The sequence below is a fragment of the Puma concolor genome, chromosome D3 (assembly GCF_028749965.1).
Source record: "Puma concolor isolate L17-30 chromosome D3, mPumCon1.1.hap2, whole genome shotgun sequence".
NCBI lineage: Eukaryota > Metazoa > Chordata > Mammalia > Carnivora > Felidae > Puma > Puma concolor.
The window spans coordinates 38,801,201-38,816,888 of record NC_141678.1 but is presented as its reverse complement, the minus strand read 5'-3'; the positions used below and the strand labels follow the sequence as shown (position 1 = coordinate 38,816,888).

Sequence of the window (15,688 nt, the reverse complement as noted above, 5' to 3'; positions counted from 1 at the left end):
AGCCCAGGACACCGCTCCTTCTTGAAACGCATTTCCCAGACGTCCTCTCTGTAGGATACTGCACTCATCTTCCCCGGCTTTAATGACCTTCCTATTTTAATGACTCCGAGTCTTGACCCTGAAGCTGGACCTCTCCAGTGGGCAGACTCCTGTGTAAAGGCTCCTGGACATCTCTTCCTGGAGGTCCCACAGGACCCTTGGGCCCAACTCCTGACGACTGTGCCACCGTCACTAACCCCACCGTCACCCCAGGGCTCCCCCTGGTGGATGTAAGCTCAGGAGCAGTAAGTGGGGCCGCTCCCCTCTCCCCCACCTCCCCCACCTGACGCATCACCTAGCGTCCCAATTCCACCTCCTAAGTCCCACCTTCTCAACACTTTCCCCGAGTGACTCACTTCCCTCCGTCTCCAGGACCATGTCCTTACTTCAAACTACCCTGAATTCTTCCCTGGGCAGTGAGTACTTAACGTGTAAAGGACTTACAGGGTTCCTGGAAGGGCAGATCTATTGTGAAGTGTGATTATTCCTAGTTTATAGAAAACCGAAGTGAAATTTTTAAGGCTAAGTATTTCCCAAAGTTATGAATCTAGACGGCTGTGCAGTCAGGACTTATTAAGTTTATTGATTCATTTGTTCACTCAAATGACTCAAAAACAGTAATTTTAACTACAACTGATACATCGTCCCCTAAAAAGTAAATTCCCCAGGTTACTACGAGAGCCAAAGTAACTTTTCTGAAAATCACATTTGACCACATCTTCCAACAGGGCAACTGCCTCCGTACCACCCACCAGGTGATGGCTCATGGGGCCCTGAACGCTGACCCTAGCGGCCTCCAAAGCTCATCTTATCTTCTCCCTACTATCCCTGGATCCCATCCTGCTTCTTAGCCAGAGGCAAGTTCCTTCAATTCCCTGAAGTGACTCAGCTCCCTCTTTCCTCTCGGCTTTTGTACAGGACTCCCAGTCACCTCAAACACCCCCTCCTAGCCTACCCTAGACCCTGACAGCCCTCCCTTGTTTCTGTCACACGCCCATGCTAGGTCACGGCGCTCAGGTCTTAGGTCTGACATCTTGTCCTCTCCTTCCAGGACTACACACCCAAGTCTGCGTAGGTGAGGTTCCTTTGTCTCATTTAGTGCCCCAATTCCCCTACTACGCACCAGTCATGGCGGATGGGAACTGCCAAGCAGGCAATTACTTATCTCTGTGCCCTGGGGGACAGGCAGCCCCAGGGGAGTCAGTACTGCTGTTCGTTTCCCTACTGCTCTATTGCTGACACCTGCACGGTGCCGGCCTTTAGTGAGTACTCAGCATACATTCCACTGTGAGCAGAGCATGTGAAGGCACAGAACTGTGGGAGCAGAGCAGGAAAGAAGTCAAACATGTTCCTTCCCCTAACGTTTGCCATCCTAACTCCCTACCAAGACTGTTGATTATTATCGTATGCATCCTCGCAGCTGGAAGAGTGCTTTCACATCAATTACACACCTCGTCATCATAATTCTATGGGAAGAAGGAAGAGGTTACTGTAAATTTAGAGCTCTTGCTCAGAGAGGTTCAGGGGCTTCTTTTAGCCAAGTTGCACATAAACACAAGCCTTTGGAATGTCTGCCGTGTATACCCGTGAGATACTTCAGAACATGAATGAGTTGGGACACGGCCAAGGTTCTGGATCCCGTTAACCAGAGTTGCAGTCAGAACTCAGCAAAGGGGCAGCTGAAAGTGGGTTAGGCTCAGAGGCAGATGTAGGTTTTGTAAGCGCAAAAGCTTTTACGGATTTGGGGGATGTTCTTTAAGATTATAAAATGTCGAACTCAAACTTAAGTAACAAGCATCATTAGTTTCACAGTTGGTCGACACCTGAGTGGGACAGAAGAAACTAAACGAGAAAGAAGAGAATGTGTATTCAAAGTCAAAATAACAGCACCGGAAAGGTAGGCACAGGAAAGGCGTGACAAGAGTGAAAGCTATTATTTCAGCATTGACATGGCTGAATGAAACGACACAGGATGATTACAGATGCGGTTCCTGCCCCCGGGCCACTTACAACGGAGAATTGGTGTCTCACCCAAAGAGAAGGGATACAAACAGAAAGGACTTTGTATAATGTTAAAAGTCCCCACAGGATAGTATCTCAAGTAGTCCTCTACACCCACAGTCTGTGATCTGGTCCTGCTTCAAAGCATTCATCATTCTCTATAACCACACTTATTTGCTGATTGCCTGTCCCCCTGCTTAAAATCCAGGGCGAACAGGAAAGCATAGGTCTGCTCTGTCCTGTTCAGTGCTGTAATCCTAGCACCAGGCAAGGTACCAGGTTCATAAGGAGCCTTCCGTAAGTATCTGTGGAGTAAACAAACGAATAAAGGAGCAAAACTTTACAAAGGCTCAAAGTGCCATGTTTTGGCGCATATCACCGGTCTTTAGAGTCTAGATGTGTATTTTGGTATACGTTAGAGGGAGTCTTAAAATTAACTATCACTGTTGCCAAATGAGCATCCTGCTTGGACAAATCATAATTTCAAAGAAGTCTGGCTCACCGCCAAGCAGCTGAAAAGAAACACGGGCAATAAGCTGGAGGAGGAAGCGGAGTCAAAAGACGGGGTTGGTTTGTTTTGCTTCTTTCTTTAGGCTGCCAGACACTGGAACCGGAGTCATCTGGAGAAGGAATAGTTGGGACAGAAGCTGGCCCGGGTGGAGAAGACCTGGATTCACCGTGGAGGACAGTTAAAATATTCACTGAGACACAGAGTGTGGAAAGCTGCCGAGGGCAGAGTGGAGGGGCTCGTTCAGGGGGCTGTGTTTGATCTGACCAGCAACACGGACTCTTCGGTACACTAGAAGTCCACAGAAGGTGGCTTACGATTCTAGCCAGAGGAAGTTGCGGGCAAGGAGATCCCTAGGTTGAAAGCCAACTCTTAAATAAGAGCAGGTGGAAATAACAGGTACGATGGTGAGCCGGTAAAACTAGTAAATGTTTCAGAGGAACATTTCATTGGAAATTAAGTAGAAAAAGAGATTATGAAATTTAATTTACTGATATCTGCATATTCCAGCCTTTACCCTTCCCATATATGATCTTATTGTTCAGGCACTCTTACAGGTGGTTCCAAGATGCAAGTTTGGTGACATCTGGAGACATAGCGATGAGAGGGAGAAAAGTCAATGTCTGAAGATGGTTCAACAACTCATCTCACTTGCTGCCTCTCTATACCAAGAGCCATGCTGTCAGGAAAGCTCCTTAAGACCCTTCAAGCTGCACTGTAACTATAGCTCCAAGGTCTGGAAACTCCCTCTGGAATTCATCTTTAGATCCTGAGAAACTGATGTAACTTAAGTATGAAACACAACTGGCTTTTGTTGCCTCTGTACATAGGGAAGTGAAAAGTATGTCCTTCTTGGACAGGAATTTAGAAAAATAGTGCTAATTAACATGCATCATTATGTAATCGGGCCATTTACCATTTATATGATACCACTAAAAACTGTAACATTTGCACACACAAAGCTTTTAATTTTCACATATAGAAGAACTTCATAGCAGCTTAAAAATATCTATAAAATCCAAATAGCTAAGTATGATTTTGATCAATAGAATCACCTTTACTCATGGAAGCATATCTTCTCCACTGATTATACTCTATTTTAAAAGAAAGAAAATAAACCCAACCGAAGACATACTGAGCCACGTATTTTTACTTACTCAGTTAATATTCCCGACATTTATGCTACAGAACTACCATCATCCTGTTTGAACAGATAAGAAAACTAACCTTTAATCCTAACTTCCTTAGTCTTGTAAGTTAATTTCCTAGGGCCACAAGAGGGATTAAGTGGTAGACCAGCCACAGTGAAAACGAGGCAGGGCTCTCTATGCAGAGCATTCTCTCAAACATTAGTACTATTTAGTGCATTACCTTTCCAGATTACATATTCACTAGAAAAAAAGCCAATAAACTAGAAAGTTGTCGAGAAAGATTCTGTAAGACAGCAATCACAAAATGCAGTCCAGGGGTCACAGAATTAATATCCACTGAAGCACCCGTTGGGACATACAGATGCCTGGACACAGCTCCAGATCTACTGAGAGAGAACTATGGGCGGATCCCCAGAAATTGCTTTTTAACAAATCCCCCACTAGTTCTGTTACACATGAAAATTTGAAAGCCACCGTGGCTAATTCCTTGCAAACCCCTACAGCTGTCATTTGGAGTTGCAAATTTGACAAAAGTCTATAGCCTCATTGAGGGTCATCTTTTAGGATTATGGAGTTTGAGGTGGAATGTTCCCCAAATTCCATACTCCTCTTGCAGATTTAGCTTTGGAGGCTCACAATTCCTAACAAGTCTCTAGGAACAAGCAAAGTAGGCCAACAACAAAGTAGCTTAAATGGCAAAATGTTTACTATGTGTCTACTCTCATTGCACATGGCTCTAGAGGTCTTGGGATATATAGGTCTCATTTCAACCTTCTGGTTGGCATGATCACCGCCATTTCACAGCTGGGAAACATTGTCCAGAGAAATGAAGCAACCTGCCCGAAGTTACTTAACTGAAGGTGAGCAGATGTTTCGACCCATATCTACTCCAGCTCACTGTATTTTATTCTACAACATAGCTCCTCCCCATGAATTACTGCTACCTTGATTTCAGGGATTTAAGGGGAAGAGCTTTCCAAATGCCTTGAGCAAACCAGTCAGTTCTATACTTTTTCCAACCCCATGCTTTGTCCACTGACAGTATTCCTTTTAAGCTCAAGTTCATAAAAGTCAGCACCTATTAGCACAAAATAATGGCATGAAGTAAACAAAAATCTAGAATTCTCCCTCCACGATGTAACTCCAGATACAAATCACCAAGCAACTTCCAGGCCATCCTCAAGCTCAGACTCCACAACGGCAACCTAGTAGAAGTCTAGGTGCACCCTTCCAGTTAGCGCCATCTTGAGACCATAAAGCTATTTGCCTCAGCCACATGAATGTAGGGAAAACCCGATGGATTTCAAGTAAACCTAAGATGGGTCAAAAACATGGGCTAGTCTATAAAACAACAGAGTGGCCCACATCCCTGGAGCACCTGCATGAAATCCGTGAACCGAGTCTGACATTTGTTAACCCTCACACTGCTGAAGACAAAGGGAGGGTTCAGACGTCAGAACAAGGCTGTCTCTGGAAGCCCGATGCCCCCACCACACCTCCTAGACTATCCCAGACTCTCAAGTGTCTAGACTCTGAACTCAGAGTCTAGTTCAGTTACAGGCTGTGGTGTCTGCTGCCTGTTGGAATGTGCCAGAATGCATGTGGGGAGACCGTGGGTCCCTGGGACCTAAAGGTTAAGCTGTGCTGGTGGGAGATCACTGTGAACAGACTACACGTTACAGGTGAAAAGAAATCAAGAAATGTGGGGAAATGGGCCCTGCTTACATAGATGGGTTAGAAAAAAGCTTAAAGTGGAAAGCCACCGCCACAGGGCGAGAGGGTCCCCAGTTAGCTAGTGGGATCACAAGTTAACTTGTTCTACCACCTGCAGGAATTAACTTTCCATCTGGTGCCAATGTGCCTTGATCGCAAACTCCATTTGCCCCCCAGACCCTTTGCTTCTTATACACAAGTGGACGATTACGGTCTGATTGTTTCCTTCACGTTCACCACGTGTGTAAGATCTTGAGCACTCAATAAATACAGAAATGAAACCCGTTTGGGGCTCTTGTCTCCTCCCGGACATTTGCCTCCTTCGTATTCACTTCCGCATCCACTCTCTTGCTGGACAAGAGAGAACTCCAGACTCCTCGTCTGTGACAAAGAAACATATGGCTAAAGTCCGACTGTTTTAGTAGAACTAAATATGCACACACAACACTGAGATGTACACAATTGCCATTCGAGATTTTAATTTTGCTTAAGTGTCCTGTTTTTACTGCAGCCCTCTGATGTGTGTGCTACAAGACAAATGATGAAAAGTACAGGCAATAGCAGGAGGAGGAGGGGCTGGATGACAAGACTTCAAATAACCGCTATCATTAAGGTAATGATCCTTCACCTTACTGCATAGGACCCAAAGAAAATTATTATCTCCCATTAAAAGTAACGACATAGATACAGATTTGTATACAGGAGAGAGCTTCCCAGGACATACTGTTACATGAAAAAGAAAATGGTTACATATTAATGTGTAAGCTAGAAATCTATTCTTGTAAAATATTATGTACCCATCTGAATCCATACATACACAAAATAAAGCTACTGCTATTTACTAAGCACTTATGTATCAGTGACTATGAGTCGTGCTTAGCATGTGTTCTATCAGTTAATACTCATATCCTGGAGATGTAAGCATTAAGACCATTTTAGAAATTAGGAAACAGACTCCAAGGGGAGACCTGACCCGGGTCACAGAACCATCAAACGGCGAGACTGGGAGCCCAACCCAAGTCTGTCCGATTCTGCTACAGCATATTATACATTCCAAGAGATAGCTTCAGAAGCGTGTTTGCCCAAAATATTAAAAGCAGCTGTCTTTAGAGGACGAGATTTTTTTTCCTCTTTTTCAGGATTTTAGAATATATTCGAAGCCATTTTAAGCACTATTTTTAAGATCTCAAATAACAAAGGTATTTTAATTGGAAGGATAAATAAGCAGCATGAAAATCTTCCCATCTTCCATAGATCTAATTTCCACTCTAAACAGCCCCAAAGTGGGCCACCGATCTCCGACTCAATGTGACCACAAAAAATATATGGAGTTGCCAAAATATCAATCACTGAGGAGAGAAATCCTTACAATGCATTTCGGAAAAATTCTGGATTAGGCCATTAACACCAGACCATTTATCTCCAGACTCCTATTCTTCCAATATATCCTTATATTCATCACCAGCCAAACACTCTTCTTCACTACTCAACTTCCCTCATGGGCTCCCCACTATCCAGTAAAGCCCAAAATATTCTTTAGCCTCGTATCTAAAAACCTTCCACGATCAGGCCCCACTCTTCCTCCTTCAACTTGTCTCCTACTACTCCCTAGTGTAAAAGCCACACTCCAGCTAAATTTAGGCCTGTTGACTTCTGGAGTGTCCTAATCAGGAATGTCTTCTCAATGACAAATCTCAATCAAAGTCCGACCATCTTCCAAGGACCAAAACAGAAGATGAAGATCATTCGATAGAGGTTTCCTATAAAGGGATACACATAAGAAACATAATGCTAATACACAGAATGAGCCACATCAATAAGCACTGAGCACTATAAAGCATTTAAAAAATTTTGCACAGCGAAGTGACAAACCAGCTTCTGTAAAATTCAGGACCTCCTTCGTTGCAAGAGATCACATTATACAGCACTCCACCAATCGAGCTGTGACTCATACGTTGGAATTCTCATTTCAGTTACTTAAAGAACTCTTAGAATATTTAGGTATTCTTTGCATAAATAAGTACATAGAAACAGAATCATCTGGCCAAGGTATTCCTACAAATTCTTTACTGGGTCAGATTTCCAACTCCTTTGAATGGCAGGCCGGCTCAGTTACTGTGGTCTGTGCTTTTCCACAGCCATCTCCTACGTATCATTGGTGAGGCACTATTTCTTCCCAGGGCCATTACTCCTCCGAGATTTTCTTCCAATCAGCTGACCTCCAATCTCCAATTTCTGATGCAGGCTCCAATCACTGAAATAAGTTGCCACATGGCTGAGGATAACTGTTAAGTCACATCCCCATTTCAGACACGTCAAAACGCCAAAATAGAAGTTTGTCCCAGAAATGACGAAGTTTGGGGCTCGCAGAAATACACAGAAACTCCCCGTTTGACAATGTGAACGCTATGTACAAAAATGACCGCAGAGGAGAGATCTACAACAGAAAAATCGTTTTCTGTTTTAGTCCGACGTCAGGATCAAGATCGTCACCCAGCCCTAATCCATTTTCAGCTTTTGCACACTTCACTCAGAGAGATCCCTCTCCTTGTCTTCTGAGAATTCCCTCCACACTGATGTCCTGCATGACACCAATTAGGGCTGGCAGGAGAGGAAGCAGGCCGCCTGCAGATCTTCCGTTTAAAGAAGCCATTCTTTTTTTTCTCTTGGTACCTGCAGTATTCTCTTCTCTGATAGGGGAAAACCTCCAGATCCTACCTCATTCAAGCTATGGGCAGAATAGCAAGCTTGTTATGAAAAGGATCATGCCACGAAAAATAATGACTGCACACACGGGCCCGATAATTCTCATTTTTAAATAAAGCAGCAGTGCTTTTGAAGCCTTTTCAAATGTTTTTTGTAGGGAGGCAGAAGTCACAAGTGGCCTCATTTTTCATTCAAGTCCCAGAGTATTTACTCAATGCTATAAGTGTTTAGACCGGTACTTGGTTTGGGGAGGAAGCTCCAAGAAAAAGAAGATCCTACTCACATCAGGCACCCACTCACTCAAGTAAAACTGGAGAGAAAAAACAAACGCACGAAGCAGGTTAAATACTGCATTTTTTCCTAGGTCCAATTCAGACCTTTCTGCTTCTTTCCTTTTTTTGTTTTAAGTCTGTAAGGAAGGGCTACAAGAACAGCGTATCAAAATGTCAGCAATCTAAAAATTAAGTTGTCAGCTTTTTCTCCCTACTGCAAATTACAAAAGAATTAGAGGTTTGGTGCTAATAGAAGCTTACCATTCTAAAGTGTGCAATTTAACCAATCACCACGGGGTCTAAAAATGCAATACCGAAGACATTTCCACCAAGTGATCTGCAGTCCTGGTATCTAATTTCAACTTCTCTACTTGTGTTATTCTTCCCATTTCCAGCTTCCCTCCCCCCCTCCCCCACCCCTTGCTTTGGAAATGTGCTCTGGAATAGCTACCCAGTTAAGAACTGCCCAGGGCCTCCACAGGCATAATACACTCACATGAAAAACACGACAGTCATCTTAACCAGGGAGGCAGAAAAAAAGACAATGAAGGTCTGCAGCCATTCTATAGGTCTTCACTTCTTCATGCTCACGCCACACTGCATTCAGCAATCAAAACACGAAATGTACTTTACAGCTTCAGAATTTCAGACTTCTGCTTATAATTTATTCAATACTAATTTGGGTGAAATGTGTCTGTGATCATCTGTGCACCAGAAATCTAAGTTAGAATTAAAATGTTAAATTATAAAATAATTTGCCAAACAAAACTTTAAATGGAAATCAACTACCCCAAATCACTGCAGATATCTTGCAAGCTTGTGAAATCTCTAGCTTTTTCCATCGTTGCCAGTTGCCAATTGCAATCACATCACTTAAAAATAAATCAGAATACTGCCTACCCAGAAAATACACTATCTTTATAGACCACAGCTACTTTTAAAACACAACGCTAATTACCTAAACCAAAAATTTAGCAAGAATAAGAATGCTCTTTTAGCACAAAGAATAGCAAAAAAAAAAAAAAAAAAAAATAGATATATTGGCTCTGTGCATAAACATAATTATATAGACTCATTATTCTTGCTCTCTAGATAATTTTTGAAATGACCCTTTTTAAAGATTACAGTATTTTCCCCCATAAAAGGAATACTCAATGGGTTCTACTATTTCACAAAAAAACCTCTTCTTCTTTGATCTATGGAACATACTTTCCTACACAGCCTTGAATTCACAATACCTTATGGCGCAGTTCAACTTGAGAAAGGAGTCTCATTCATTTATCAGGCAAAGTTAAAGGCAGCAAGATGCTTCAGACCGTCTGGTTTTGCCTGCCCCACCCTTGTTTCCTTTGAGCCATAGTGATGTCACAACACCAGGCAGGGCAATGACTTCACTGCTCCAGTTCTCCCTTCTGAGCACACAATTCTTTGCAGCCAAGGCAAATGACAGCAGAACCCTCAGGAGTGTCTGATGAATTCCCAACAAATTAGCAGCTAGCCCGCCTTTTGAAAGATGTAGCAACTGTACCACCCAAGATCTCTCTAAAAGGAAGTCGTGCTAAAGATGAATTGGATTCGTGGTTTTCAATAGTAAGTCTATCTTCCATAATAAAGCTGACATTCAGGGGGGGAAACTGTAGTTGGAAACTTGGAAGACACTATGGGAATTAAAGAGGATCAGGGCAGTCGAGTAAATCAGAAGCCTCTCTCTTCATTAGAGTCAAATTCTCACAGAAGAGAAACGTATATTTTTCAGCCTCTCTCTTCATGGAGAGGACATGAATTCTAATTTGTGAATTTTAAGACTTTTTTTTAAAGCAGAAGATGAATATGTATATTACAACATGTAAGACAATACCCTGGACAAAAAGTTCCTGCCATATTTTAATCCCACATATAGTAAATCCAGAAAAGATTCACAAGATAATGACAATATCACATCTCTCGATATACAAAGCCTTGCCCCTCTTCCATCTGGGCAGCCCCTAGTGCATTTGACCAAACAATTTTAAAAAACCAACGTATGTATAAACTAGCTTCTGATCAAGTTAAAAAAAAATATATACATATATATTTTGGTCTTCTGTTTCAACACAACTCAAAGCTGGCCAAAGTCCAAGCACTGTAAGGAATTGACAAAAACTGCCTTTAACCTAAATCACATTCACGAAGAAATGGCTTGAAAATTAAACGTAAACAGTTTGCTGAGACACTGATTTTTTACCTGTATCTTCTCAATCCTTCACCTAAAAGGGGTATTACAAATTAAAGTGGCTACTTTTTTTTGTTACTGATAAATCATTCACAAAACGTCCTTTTTTGCAAAAAATTATTTGCCTGAAGTGGATTAGCTAAACTTGATGCAGTAACTTGTGCATCTGATGTATTTTGCTTTTCAAAACCATCAGAAAATTATAATGCAAATAAAAGTCTTTGGTATTCAGACATTTTTATCAGTGCTTTGTGAAATTAACCAATTACAGTTGGGTTTCTCAATCTAGCCTTTATTTCCTTTCACAACTTTGTTACGCCAACTAAAGTTTTTTTTTTTTTTTTAAGTTTGAAACCAAAATTAAGATGCATTTCTTAAAAACTCTGAGTCAAGATATAAATCACCTCCTATTCCCCAGAGTTCACTCAAGCTTGATGTGCTCCCGTTTCTTAATGGGGCTTCTCTGCTTAATTTGCAGCAATTGGCCCTGGGTCCGGGGCTCCCAGGTATAAGCGTAATTTTATAATGTTTGATCTCTTGAGACTTTCAGTATCAGAGTAAAACTTAAAAAGAATGTTTTTAGGACTAAGAGTGAAGACTCTGCCACCAGCGATGTTAACGTTAACGAAGGGAACCTCCAGTACACCTAGCCACCTCGGAGAGCCTAAAAGGAGCCCCCAAAAAGGTCAGGCAGGATATCTGCAAAAGCAATTCTGCAGGACTGCAAGACTAATGTAAAAACACTGAAACACCAACTTAAACACGTAATGGAAGCAGTGCATTAGCTGGACTGCCTGGCCCTCTCAGGATTTCCCAGCCCAGCCTCCACACGTAATTAATACCACATGTTTTCTTTATCATTCTGTTTGTTCTGCAACAATCTCTTTCCAACTTTAACCCTGGCTGCAACTGGAGGAGAAAACCCTAGAAAACTTTGGATTCGTAGGTATAAAACCCCGCGAAAGAACAGACTGCTCGCACTGCAAAGGACCAGTTACAATTTACTAGGTAACCACACCCACCGCATTGCAGAAGCCATGAACTTGGCGGGGGATGGAGCCGAGAGGGAAAAGGGGGAGGGGAAGAAGTAGGGCGAGATGAGAGGCGAAAGCCGAGAGAGCGAGCCCCCACGGCAGGAGCCGGGAAACACCCGCCCGGAACTGGCTGAGACCACGACTCGCGCGGTCCGAAGCCCCGGCCTCCCCACCCCCACGCGCCGCAAAGCCGCCCTCGCAGACACCTCCCGAGGCCGCTCGCAGTCCCTCGAGCGCCAGGTGAGCAGTGCGGCTCCCCGCCCCTCGGCCTCCCCGCGCTCCGGCTCCAACGCAGGGGGCAAGGGGAGCTCAGGCCGGGGCTGGGGGCGCCGCAGGTGCCGGGCCAGAAGCAACCTCTCTAGGACGCTCCCTCCTCCTCCCCCAGGGGGCCGGTTGCAGCCCCCGCCGCCGTCCGGGGGACGCCGCCCCAGGTCCAGGAAGGCGACAAGTTACATAAAAGCGGCCGGCCCGCTCCCGAGCGGGGATGCTTTGTGCCGAGCGCACCTTACCGGCCCCGCGCCGCGCCCGCGCCAGGCAACCCGGACGAGCCCGCAAGCCGCGGCGCGCTGAGCGCAGGGCCCCTCCCGCCGGCCGGCCGCCCGCCCCGGGCGGCGCCGCAGTGTCGCCCCCGGTCCCCCGCCCCTCCCCGCGCAGCCCGCCTCTCCCTCGCCCCCGGCCCGAGGGGTAACTTAAAACATGGCGCCCCAAACGGGGGATCTGGGCAAATTGGTACAGAAGGGACGCGGGGACCGAGCGCCCCTCCCGGCCAGGGCTCCGGGGGGAGGCCCCCAGGCCGGAGGCCGGTGCTCAGGCTCCGCGCGCCGGCCCAGCCGATGCTGCAGAGCGGCGGGCGGAGCGGGCACGTCCCCGGCGCGGCGCGCAGCGCACCGGCTCGGCCCGGCCCCGCGGGGGTCCCGGCCGGAGGGCAGGCAGGTTCCGGGGCCGGGCTCCCGCAGTTCGGGCGGCCGTGCGGCGCCGGAGCCACGCGTCAGCCGCGCACCCCGCGCGCCTCGCCCCCGGCCTCCGGCTCGTCCTCCGCGCCTCTCAAGCCGGAGACCCCCCTCGGATCCCCCCGCTCCGGCGGCCAGAAAAGTTACCTCGGCTGGGCAGGGAGCCCGCGCGCCGCGGCGTGGGGACGAGGCTCGGGCTCGCGTCCTCCCGGCTGTGCGCAGGAGGCTCGGGCGTGGGGAGGAAGCCGCAGACGCGGGCTGCTCGCCGCCGCTCCCCGCCCCCCTTTGCAGGCGGCTCGGAGGCTCCGCGGAGCTGCGGCGGGGGCACACGCCCAGAGCCGGCGCAGAGCAAGCCAGCGGCGTCCTGCCTTCGCCTCCCAGCTGCGGGGGCGGGGGCCACCGCGGCACTTTAGGACAGTTAGGTTGTAACTGGCCCCTCCATCCTGGCGCAGGGGTAGCAGACGCGGGGACAACGCCTCGAGACAGTCGCCAATAGCGTTAGCCTTTGGGTCTCCACTTGAGATTACTGCCCCGGCTCTCTGTCCCCTCCTCACGCCTCCCAGTCAGTCCCTGTGAGAGCGGGGGGGGGGGGGGGGGGGGGGGGGAGGAGGGTGTCCCGACCAGCAGGTGAGTAATTTATAGGCTCAGGGACTGCAGTAATGTTCCTTTTTTTTTTTTTTTTTTTTTTAAAAGATAAAATTCAAATTGGTGGCCTCTTGCTCAGGTGGGTGTTCAAGAAATATTAAGCTAATAGGGAACACTTGAATTAAAAGGGGGACGGGAGAGGTTTTCTGTCTTTTGGTAGCTCCCGCCTCCTGACTCCCACCTCCCACCATAGAAGTCTACAAGTTACAGGTGGTCTCCCAAGCTTCCAAGTCTTTCAGGGAAGTAAGTCATTATCGGCCAGGCTTTCAGCAGCAAGAGAGAGGAGGGGGCGGATGCTCTGATTTACAAGTGAAAGAAATTATTCTGAGTAGGGTCACAACACCTAAGCTCCAGCCAAGCAGCCAAGGCATATTTACTAAAGTGTTTAAGGCCCTCTTTAAATATTCCTGGTCACCCTTTCTGGAACGCACCCTCTCACTTAAGGGGAGAGAGGCGGGTGATGGATTCACGAAACTATGGCATTTACTATTGGGTGCCAAAGATGTGGTGCAGAATCAAAGCCTGTGGCCGAGATTAACAGGCTTGGTCTGTCAGTGAAGCCCCTGGAGGTGGGGAGACTTGGCCTGGGTTTCTAGGACAGGTCAAAAGCTCTAGAAAAGGGGAGGGGGGCATTTTTCAGGTGGTGCGGGAGAGAAGGTTGGAAAATCACGGTTGCTATGTTGCTATGGAGTCTCTGAACCTGTATCCTGTGGGAGATGTGCAGCTTTGGGAAAATCGAAGCAAGAGAATGTGGCTTAAGTTCTGTCAAAGGAAAAAGAAGCTGGTGACCTGGAGAATGCATAGGCAAATACAAGACGCTGATAGGAAGCGATGTTGGCATTGCCTCAAGTGTCACGGGTAACAAGGACCTGAAGTGTCAAGTGACAGATAAAGGTGATAGTTCAAATCCTGGAAGATATATCTGGGGACTACCTGTATTAATTTTCTGTCTGGGCTACAGGAGAGCACATACCAGATTTGTACGTATATGGCTTTGTGGCATGTCAGATCTGTGAATGAAGAAAGGCTTTTCTTCCATGTTTGTGTGAAACGCTCTCCTTTAGAAGTGGACTTGAACAAATTGTATTGTTTACAACAAAAACCAAGTTGACATTGTCATTTCAGACACAGATGGCTTCATATTTTCATTCACTTTATTGCCATATTTCTGCTGTTTTTTTTTTTTTTTTAAATCGAAAGCAAACTGTTTTCTCCTTGATTCACAAATCGTATTCTTTCTGGTGATGGAGAAAATCAGCAAAAACGTACAGATGTCTATTTTCTTGGGAGAAAATGTGAGAATACTAAATACTATTTTTTTAAAAGTTAGAAGTACCTAGCTAATTATCCTAATATCCCACGAATTCAAATTTTGGAGTAAAAACCATACTGCTTCATAGTTAAACAGTAAATCTGGGAAACAACTGCTATGCAAATCTTTGGCTCTCAGCTTGTCTTTTTTGTTTTTCCTAGCACAGATAGAAAAATACCAAACAAAAACTCATGTACAGCATTCAGCCCTACCGGTAACATGCTCCCATCTCTGTAATAAATGTTTACTTCTACCTTACTAATATCATGCAGGAGCCCCTCATAGTCCTGTCTCCCCACAGTGCCTCACTGAGCACATTGCAAGCCAAGCCCTGAACATTTTTGCTAAATAAATGGATGTTGACCAATGGGCTCAATTGTCACTATATTTGAGGGCTGAGTTTCCTTATGTATGATATAAGAGACTGTCTCCAACATTCCTTATGCTTCAAAAATACTAGGGGTCTATAAAATAAAAAGACACGATCACTTGTCAATACCTGCTGAGCAAAAGCAATAAGGAAAAACCTTTTTTAACTCTTATCGGGAAACTTAATTATGCGCTTTTCTACATGGAAAAGAGAAGGAAAGTAACAAAATTAAGTAGAAAGCAGGGTGATGATCCCATTACAGTTGGATTTGCTTTCTCTCTTTTTTTTTTTTTTTTTTTTTTTTTTTTTTTTTTTTTAATTTTTTTTTTCAACGTTTTTTTTTTTATTTATTTTTGGGACAGAGAGAGACAGAGCATGAACGGGGGAGGGGCAGAGAGAGAGGGAGACACAGAATCGGAAACAGGCTCCAGGCTCTGAGCCATCAGCCCAGAGCCCGACGCGGGGCTCGAACTCACGGAGCGCGAGATCGTGACCTGGCTGAAGTCGGACGCTTAACCGACTGCGCCACCCAGGCGCCCCTGCTTTCTTTCGTAAAGACTAACTTCTCCTTGCATCCCTCTTGCTACCAAAAATGAAGCCACCTGTAACCCTAGAGAAGCCCTTATTCTTACCAGTATGAAACCCCTTCTGGTGCTTTGCCAGTAAGTTACAGAAATGCAGCTCTTAGGTTGAGGGAATACCTTTCACCCAGTCCCAGAGTTAATGCAGATTTGTCCTGCAAACCCAGTCCATCAGATTCCCAGTTTACTCTATC

General features: G+C 45.6%; 1 protein-coding gene across 5 annotated transcripts in view; it reads right to left on the bottom strand.

Annotated features, from left to right (window-relative positions):
* EPB41L3 (erythrocyte membrane protein band 4.1 like 3) overlaps positions 1–15,688 on the bottom strand; it is a 231,838-nt gene that overhangs the window by 134,334 nt on the left and 81,816 nt on the right. Inside the window, exon 1 of one of the 5 annotated variants that reach the window (XM_086682509.1) lies at positions 12,734–12,939. The exons of 2 other annotated variants lie outside the window; for them this stretch is intronic. The gene's annotated coding sequence lies outside the window, so the exon portion shown is untranslated. Of the gene's footprint in view, positions 1–9,628; positions 9,834–12,145; positions 12,168–12,733; positions 12,940–15,688 lie in introns of those variants that run through there. 2 more of the 5 variants (XM_086682511.1, XM_086682510.1) reach the window with 2 other exon arrangements.